A 9,657-nucleotide genomic window follows, 5' to 3' on the forward strand; every position below is an offset into this window, starting at 1 on the left:
GCAGCTGTTGTCACGCGTGGCATATCTGAATGTCAATTAGATGGCACGCGTACTGATCATTGTGATGATAATGAACCAGGTTCTGTTGTTTCCAGTGATGAACTTTCAAGATCATCTGCTATAGAAATTGGCGAGGAAAGGGTACGAACCCCTTACTCAGTACCCCCTCCCACGGGAGACACACCATCTTCTTCACACCATTTACATCCACCTGATCCAGGTGAATTACACAGTTCTAAAAGTGTGGATGTGTTTGATTCGAAGTCAATTGTGGCGTCCTATGACGGAGACGATAATGAGTCTGTAATGTCAGATATGTCGGACATGAGTGTCGCTTCTTTGGAAGACGTCGGGATGTCTGAAAATGAAAATAAAAAAATGTTATCTAAAGAATCATTGTTGGTTTTTCTAGAAGAGTCTTTTAACTCGAGGAAATTAATCGAGCAGGCGGTTTCTTTCTGTTCCGACCTCCGACTTTTAGTGAGGTCCTTAAACAGTCTTCGTAAGAGTGCCGATTTCCCGAGCAAAGAAAAGATACGCGTACAGCGAATGACAATGCGTATTTCGAAACATGTTAAACGTTCATTAAAATCCAGTGCTGAAGGAGATGGGAATTTAAGATCAAGCATCTTGAGTAAAAAACGAGGCATTTCCTCGCAATCTGTCATTGTTTCAACTGATTGAATTGTATGTTAATTATGAATCAACACTCCATAGATATGCGTTACTGGTTTGGTTGCTTTTTATGTCTTCTAATTATGGCAAACGTAGCTGGAATTACTTGGAATGTACATGGTTGCAGAGATTCTTTAAAACGATACCAGCTGTTTGAATACATTAAAAGTAATTATTCTAAGGATTTTTGTTTTCTTCAGGAAACACACTCTGTTCCGTCTGATGAGCCGAACTGGCGTGTGGTCTGGAGGGCGCCTATATTTTTTTCTCACGAATCAACGAATTCGGCAGGCGTTGCTATACTTTTTAAATCTAATGCAAATATTAAAATTCTGAATGTCAATGATGTAGTCCCGGGTCGGCTTTTGCATATTCATGTCGAAATCGATGGGTTCCCGCTGCACTTGATAAACGTATATGCCCCAACCAATGGGCCGGAACGGTTGGAGTTTTTTAAGGTGTTGAAACATCATTTAAATAATATAAACAATGACCCAGTCGTCGCTGGCGGCGATTTTAATTGTACAATGGATGCGAGTATTGACCGGGTGGACAGCCCAGAGCCACACCTTTCTTCTTCTAGGTTTCTATCACAAATTTTGTTGCGCTTCAAACTTGTTGATGCGTGGCGCCATCACAATCCTACTGTCAGGCAGTATACCTGGAGTAGAAATGAAAGCAAATCACGAATTGATACGTTTTATATATCTAAATCCATCGTATCCAGAATTAAATTATCGTCTATACTGCCTCGTTATGATTTTTCTGATCATTTTCCTGTCGATATCCGTCTGTCTTTTAACTCCATTAATGCACGTAATCCTGTTTGGTGCTTTAATTTAAGCCTCCTGCAGGATGAAGATTTTTGTGAAATATTCACAGATTATTGGTTGAAGTGGCGCAGTGAGAAATCACGCTTCAGTAAAATTCAAATGTGGTGGGACATTGGCAAGCTGAATATTAAAGTACTCACAAAGCAGTACAGTGCCAAGTTGTCCTGTACATACAGGAATAATCAAGCTGGATTACGCAAGGACATTAAAAATATTGAAGACCGCTTAAAGGACGATCCTTCACTAAAAGGGATACTCGAAGAGAAACGAACTTTATTGGAAAATCTAACAAAAACGGAATGTAAGGGTGCTGCCATAAGATCTCGGCATAAAATTTTAAATGAAAACGATGCCCCTACATCCTTTTTCTTTGACTGTGAGAAACAAAGGGGGTCGCGTAAAGTAATGTCACACTTACAGCATCCCGATGGATCGCTGACTGGGTCACAAGCTGAAATGAGGTCAATGGCTAAAGAGTTTTACAGCGATTTGTTTTCTCCCGGTCCGATTTCCATTGAAGCTCAAAATAAATTGCTTTCCGGGTTGCCTCAACTGGACGACGCTATCAGGGAAGATTGTGATGCGCCAATAACGCATGAAAATCTTACCAACGCAGTCAAGTTAATTTCCACCAATAGATCCCCAGGCATAGATGGTATTCCCGGCGAATTTTATAAACATTTTTGGTCGATTTTAGGCTCTGATCTTCACGACGTCATTACTGCCTCAATCGAAGAGGGCCAGATGCCTTTGTCGTGTAGACGGGCTGTTATCACTCTACTGCCAAAAAAAGGTAACAATGGACTACTGAAGAATTGGAGACCTGTAAGCTTACTATGCGCGGATTACAAGATCTTGACCAAAGCGCTTTCTCTAAGATTAAAATCCGTCCTTGGCAGTATAGTTCATATCGATCAAAGCTACTCTATCCCAGGAAGACAAATTTATGACAACATACACTTGATACGTGATGTCATCACGTACGCAAACAGTAAAAACATAACACTAGGAATTGTCTCTCTCGACCAGGAGAAAGCTTTCGATAGAGTTCACCACGGATATTTATTAAAAACGCTACAGGCCTTTGGGTTCGGTAATCGGTTCTGTGACTATATTAAACTTGTCTATTCTAACACTGAAAGTCTGGTCCGCGTCAATAGCGCCCTCACCAGCCCTGTCCAGTTTAATAGGGGTATTCGTCAAGGATGTTCCCTATCAGGGCAACTGTACACGCTAGCTATCGAGCCCCTTTTGCACAAGATCCGAACCCAGAGTGGTATCCGTGGTGTTCAGGTTGATGACTCTCCTGATCGAGGGGTTAAACTTTCTGCTTATGCTGACGATGTCAGTTTCTTTGTCACCAAGAACTCTGATTTTATTAAACTCAGAGAATGGCTATCTTTTTACGAGAATGCCAGTAATTCTCGCATTAACTATACCAAGTCGCAAGGGCTATGGGTAGGTGCCTGGAAAAATAGACCTGATAAGCCACTAAATATAGGCTGGACCTCTGACGGCCTCAAAGTTCTCGGCGTTTTTGTTGGGAATAACACCGCTTTTACGGATCGTAATTGGTCTAATGTCATCGACGAGGTCGAGGCGAAAATAGGTCACTGGTCAAAATATGCACCTGCTCTGTCCTACAGAGGGCGTTCTCTGATTATTAACAATCTTGTTGTATCCAAACTCTTGCACAAACTAATTTGTCTCTCTCCTCCAGATCGAGTAATTAATGCGATTCAAAAAATGTTTGTTGACTTCTTTTGGTTGGGAAGACATTGGATTCCTGCCGAATTGGTGTATTTGCCTCCCAGTGACGGAGGACAGGGATTAGCACACTTGCCAACCCGTATAGCCTCATACCGCGTACAATATGTACAACGGTATTTTTATTTTAACTCAAGTCATCCGTGCTTCTTTTTCGCTGATTACTTTTTAAGACAATTTCAAAATCTGAATTATAATAAACAGTTGTTTATTATTGATATTCCGAAGTCTGATTTTAATGTTCCCAGTTTTTATTGTAGTTTGTTAAAAATTTGGTCTAGCACTACTTTTGTGCGTAAGGACGTACCATCTACTTACCACAGCGTTTGTCTGGAACCGTTATTTTATAATAAACTCATTTTACATCCTTTAAGACAGACATCTCTCAAACTTACTCATTTTATTGAATCCGGTGTGACTAGGATTGGCGATTTATTGACTGATGGAAAATGGCTGTCAGTTCAATCGTTACATCCACGCATTAGTATATACTCAGCACGCCTGCTAGGTATCGCTCTAGATATTGTTCACAATGCTATCCCTACGAGTATGAAAGATATTGTAAATAATGAAAACACCACAGATTCCACAAATATTACACATCCAAGATATTCGCTTGAATTATTGTATAAAGATGATGATAATGATATTTTGCTCAATTGTCCCTTGTACACACTAAAGAAAGGTAGCATTTACAACTTTCTGGTGTCGGTTAACAAACTCTCCAAGGACGCCACACAGGCAGGCACTGTGTGGTGTGACTTGCTATCGATTGATACTCAGAAACCGAATTTTATGGATTGTTACCTCCATCCACTCACCAAAAAAGATGGCGACCTCCAGTGGCGTCTTCTTCATGGCGCCTACCCCACTGGAGGTTTCTTATTCAAGTCTGGGCTGAGGGAATCGGACACTTGTGTTTTCTGCAAAGAAAAAGATGACTTAATGCACGTATTCATAGAGTGCACCAGGCTGGGTCCGTTGTTTGTAACTTTTAATAAAGTTATTCACAATCTGTTAGACATTGGGTCCATCCCACTGTCCCATTACTTACTTGGACCACCTAGGAAGAAACCATTAGTGCTTCACAAATTGCTGGTGTTCATCATCACATCGGTAAAAGCTTCAATACACATTACCCGGATAAAGAAAATGAAGAACTTACCTGGTACTGATGTCACCCATTGCTTCAAAGCACGACTGAAATCAAGATTACGGGATGAATACAACTACCACAAGCTGACTGGTACTATGGCAGCCTTCATCCAACGGTGGTGCATCAACGACGCAGTAGCATCGGTCATCGGCGAAGACCTCGTCCATCCAGATTATATTATGTAAATAATAAATTGAACTATTTTTATAATAAAATGAACACTTTGATTTTATTCTCAAGATTATTTTACTGTTTCTGTTTGTACATATTCGACTATAATTTGTACTGTATCCGATATTGTTTTATACCTACCTGTACAATTACTTTATATTTCGTTGCATTATCATGTGTAATTAATTTTCATCGTTTTATATTCAAACATATTATATTGTGTACTTTTCTGTACTGTATCACTTGTATTCGCCTTTGATTTATACTTACCGCTATATGTCCAATTCTTGTATTTAAACAGTGATTGTTAACTGATTTTTTTTATTACTCGAGAATAAAAGATTCAAATGTATGTATGTATGTATGTATGTATGTATGTATGTATGTATGTATGTATGTATGTATGTATGTATGTATGTATGTATGTATGTATGTATGTATGTATGTATGTATGTATGTATGTATGTATGTATGTATGTATGTATGTATGTATGTATGTATGTATGTATGTATGTATGTATGTATGTATGTATGTATGTATGTATGTATGTATGTATGTATGTATGTATGTATGTATGTATGTATGTATGTATGTATGTATGTATGTATGTATGTATGTATGTATGTATGTATGTATGTATGTATGTATGTATGTATGTATGTATGTATGTATGTATGTATGTATGTATGTATGTATGTATGTATGTATGTATGTATGTATGTATGTATGTATGTATGTATGTATGTATGTATGTATGTATGTATGTATGTATGTATGTATGTATGTATGTATGTATGTATGTATGTATGTATGTATGTATGTATGTATGTATGTATGTATGTATGTATGTATGTATGTATGTAAATGAGCATACACACGCCTTCACGTCGCTCTCCTGGTAAATCGATTTTTCATCCTTTTATAGGTCAGTTATTACACTTTATTTCACTGCACCTTTTTTGTAACCTTCCCGTTTTTGGTTGGTGCTTCTCTTGGTTGTTTTGGCAAAAATCTGCCTTGTTCTCAGTTGTTTTAGTTTTCTCTGTTTGTGTTACTCGTCAAGAGGCCTGCCAAGATGGCCGCCTCCATGACGAGTACACGTGTCAACCCCTTTGCCGGGTTGACACGAAAACATGGAGTTAAATGCATGTCACTGGATGGCGTTAAAATTGAAAAATATGTTGAGGCTTTCTCACAGCTTTGTGGTCCGGAAAAAATTGTTGCAGCTTCTCGTGCTAATGGCAGCGTAATTGTTTTCTTTAATTCACTTGAGTCTGCCGAATCTGTGTGTGCATCTGGGTGTGGAATTGAGCACACATTTATTACTGTACAACCACTCGTGAAACCCGCAACGAAAGTCGTGCTATCTGGTGTACCCCCGTTTATACCCGATTACCTACTACAAGAACAACTTTTACGGTATGGTAAAGTAGTGAGCAAAATAAATACAATCCCACTAGGCTGCAAAAGTCCCAATTTGAGACATGTTAAAAGTTTTCGCAGACAAGTATACATGCTGTGCGATCAGGATAAACTAGAAGGTGTTCTTAATATCGTTTTTGAGGAGCGTACTTATCGTATTTATTTGTCAACGGACGAAATTATTTGTTATAAATGCCACAAAAAAGGCCACACTCAACGTAACTGTATTCAGACTATAACACCTGTACCTACACCCGCAGTCACTAACAATACAAACCCACAAACTGGTATTCAAAACGATAATAACGTAAATCAAAACCCAAACCATGACGATAGCACTCCCCCAAATGATATGCAAATCGATAATGTTACAGATAGTGAAAACAACACAATCGATACCATACAAAACGTTAATATAAGTAAAGACACAAATATGAACGAAGCGATCGACACAACGTCATCTGAACCAGCTCAAAACAAACAATCTGCCACGCGTTCAGTCCTTTCTAATGCAAATGATGCCTCTCAAAATGAGTGTGTCAATGACAATACACCCACACCGTCACTCATTCAAACAGACCCGCATTCCACTGAAACAATTGACACAACCACTCGCTCAACTGAATCTGAACCAAACGGCTCAACAACTACCACTGGTGCGGCAGAGGTACAAACCCTCTCCGCTTCTCCTCTCTCTTACGCTGCTGTCACTGCAACGCCCATTGATGTCTTTGACAGGAAGCAGACCTCATCATCCTTTCCCTTTCACGACATGGACGATGTGGAGTCTGTCGCTTCTGACGTGTCAGATGTGTCCCAATTTCTCCAGGAGGAGAGTGCAGCTGATTTAGAAGTTTCTCTACTTCCACATGACTCTTTGCAGAAATTTCTAGACGAGTCCTACAACTCAAAACATCTTATGGAACAAGCAAGCCAGTTTTGTCCTGACCTCCGCTTACTAATAAGATCGCTAACTGATTTCCGCAAAAACAATGACCTGCCTTCCAAGGAAAAGGTCCGCATCCAACGACTATCCTGCAGAATCGCTAAAAATATTGGGATCACAAGAACACCAGTTGAAAACAAACGGAGCAATGAAATCCTCGATAAAAAACGTGGTATTTCTACTACCTGTAGTAGAAGGTCAAAACGAGATAAACAGTAATTGTATCAACTATAATAATGGACTCTCCACTTGTGACGTATCAATGGTCTATTTGTTGTTCTCATATTCATCCATATATGAGTCATAGTTTTATTATATTATTTATTGTTCCAATAACTGGATATATGTTCTTCATAGTCATTGCTTGTCAGATTTTAACTTCTGTCTTCTTGCCTACATTGTGCTATTTAATATCCTTATTTGTCACAATCATCAAATCGATTTTGGGGAGTGTTTTCACAGTTGAAATGAAACTCTGCTCTGCTACTAGTCTTTCAGGTATGGTCACTATGGCAACAATGCTTCTTGGGTATAATCTGTACTGCTCAGTCGTTGATATTATAAAATCAAACATGCAGATTGCTCTTGCAGTCGATATTCAACTATCCTCCGTTATTTGTATGATAATTTTGCCAGCTATGTTCTCCATAGCAACAACGTCCGAGCTCTTTGGGTATTGTCTACTCTGTTCATGGTTTAATAATGTAAAACCATGCCTGGAAATTAATTCCGGAGTTGATGTTGAACTCTTTTATGTTACATCAAAGATTGGAACTGGTGTGTCAACTATCACCGTAGCAGCAATGTTTGTACTCTGTGGCATTTTTTTACATTGCTCATTGCTTAATACTATATACACAGTTTTTGGTTTCACAGCTGACTTTCAACTATTCTATGTTACACCTGAGTGTGTAACGAGTGTACAAGCTATTGTCACCATGACAGCAACGTCGTTATCTGGGCTGTGTCTATATCACGCATCGTTTAATATTTTAAAATCAAAATTGAAACTGGTTCTCATAGTTGAATTTCAACTCTCCTATGTTACACCCGAGTGTGTAACAAGTGTACAAACCATGTTCACCATGGCAACAACGTCGTTATCTGGGCTGTGTCTATCTCACGCATCTTTTAATATTTTAAAATCAAAATTGAAACTGGTTCTCATAGTTGGGTTTCAACTATTCTATGTTACACCTGAGTGTGTAACAAGTGTACAAACCATGTTCACCATGGCAACAACGTCGTTATCTGGGCTGTGTCTATATAACGTATTTTTTAATATTTTAAAATCAAACTTGAAACTGGTTCTCATAGTTGGGTTTCAACTATTCCATGTTACACCTGAATGTGTAACAAGTGTACAAGCTATTGTCACCATGACAACAACGTCGTTATCTGTGTTTTTCCTATATCAGGCACTGTTTAATATTTTAAAATCAAACTTGAAACTGGTTCTCATAGTTGGGTTTCAACTATTCCATGTTACACCTGAATGTGTAACAAGTGTACAAACCATGTTCACCATGGCAACAACGTCGTTATCTGGGCTATGTCTATATAACGTATCTTTTAATATTTTAAAATCAAACTTGAAACTGGTTCTCATAGTTGGGTTTCAACCATTCCATGTTACACCTGAATGTGTAACAAGTGTACAAGCTATTGTCACCATGACAACAACGTCGTTATCTGTGTTTTTCCTATATCAGGCATTGTTTAATATTTTAAAATCAAACTTGAAACTGGTTCTCATAGTTGGGTTTCAACTATTCTATGTTATGCCTGAGTGTGTAACAAGTGTACAAGATATTGAATTGGTTTTTCCTGGTCTTGTTCTCTGTTTCGTACATGGCTGATGTATCTGCGCTGACATGGAACGTCCATGGATGTCGTGACGCATTTAAACGATACCAACTTTTCGAGTTTCTCAAAATTAATCATCCTAGTTCATTTTATTTTCTACAAGAAACACACACCATCCAATCCGATGAATCTACTTGGCAAGTTGTCTGGAGAGGACCGATTATTTTTAGTCACGAAAACACACACTCAGCTGGGGTGGCAATATTATTAAACCCAAACAGAAATTTCACTATTTTAAATGTTGACAATGTGATCACAGGACGACTATTGCATGTTCATGTTGATATCAACGGTCTCCCGGTTCATTTAATAAATGTTTATGCACCCACCAATGGCCCAGAACGTGTAGAATTTTTTCAACACGTAAAAAGTCTCATTAATAGATTGAATAATGACCCCATTATAATGGGAGGGGACTTTAACTGTACTCTCAATGCTAATGTAGACAGAGCTGACAGCTCTGAACCACATGCTCACTCTTCAACATCTTTGCAACACATTATCCGTCGTTTCAAGCTCGCAGACGCATGGCGTACTCTTCATGCTACCGCTAAACAATTCACGTGGTCAAGGCATGAGAGTAAATCGCGGATTGATACATTTTATATCTCGAAATCTATTGTATCAAGAGTCAAATCATCATCAATTCAACCACACTGTAATATGTCTGATCACTGTCCTGTTAAAATACTTGTATCTTTTAATCACACGAGTACTCGGAATCCTGTATGGCATCTCAATCTCAGCCTCCTCCAGGATCAAGAATACTGTAATATAATAAATGAGTACTGGTTAAAATGGCGTCGAGAAAAAGCTCGCT

The 9,657-nt window shown here is 38.6% G+C and overlaps 1 long non-coding RNA gene across 1 annotated transcript in view; it reads right to left on the reverse strand.

Annotated features, from left to right (window-relative positions):
* LOC146734408 (uncharacterized) overlaps positions 1 to 5,018 on the reverse strand; it is a 5,257-nt gene extending 239 nt beyond the window's left edge. Inside the window, exons 1-4 of the long non-coding RNA XR_014931484.1 lie at positions 4,441 to 5,018; positions 4,097 to 4,198; positions 3,671 to 3,816; positions 1 to 358 (exon numbers count right to left, since the gene is read on the reverse strand). The exon at positions 1 to 358 is cut by the window's left edge and continues 239 nt beyond it. This is a non-coding gene — a long non-coding RNA (uncharacterized LOC146734408). The remainder of the gene's footprint in view (positions 359 to 3,670; positions 3,817 to 4,096; positions 4,199 to 4,440) is intronic.
* Positions 5,019 to 9,657: the final 4,639 nt, after the last annotated feature.

The sequence above is a fragment of the Saccoglossus kowalevskii genome, chromosome 14 (genome assembly GCF_978046115.1).
Source record: "Saccoglossus kowalevskii chromosome 14, keSacKowa6.1, whole genome shotgun sequence".
Classification (NCBI taxonomy): Eukaryota; Metazoa; Hemichordata; class Enteropneusta; family Harrimaniidae; genus Saccoglossus; species Saccoglossus kowalevskii.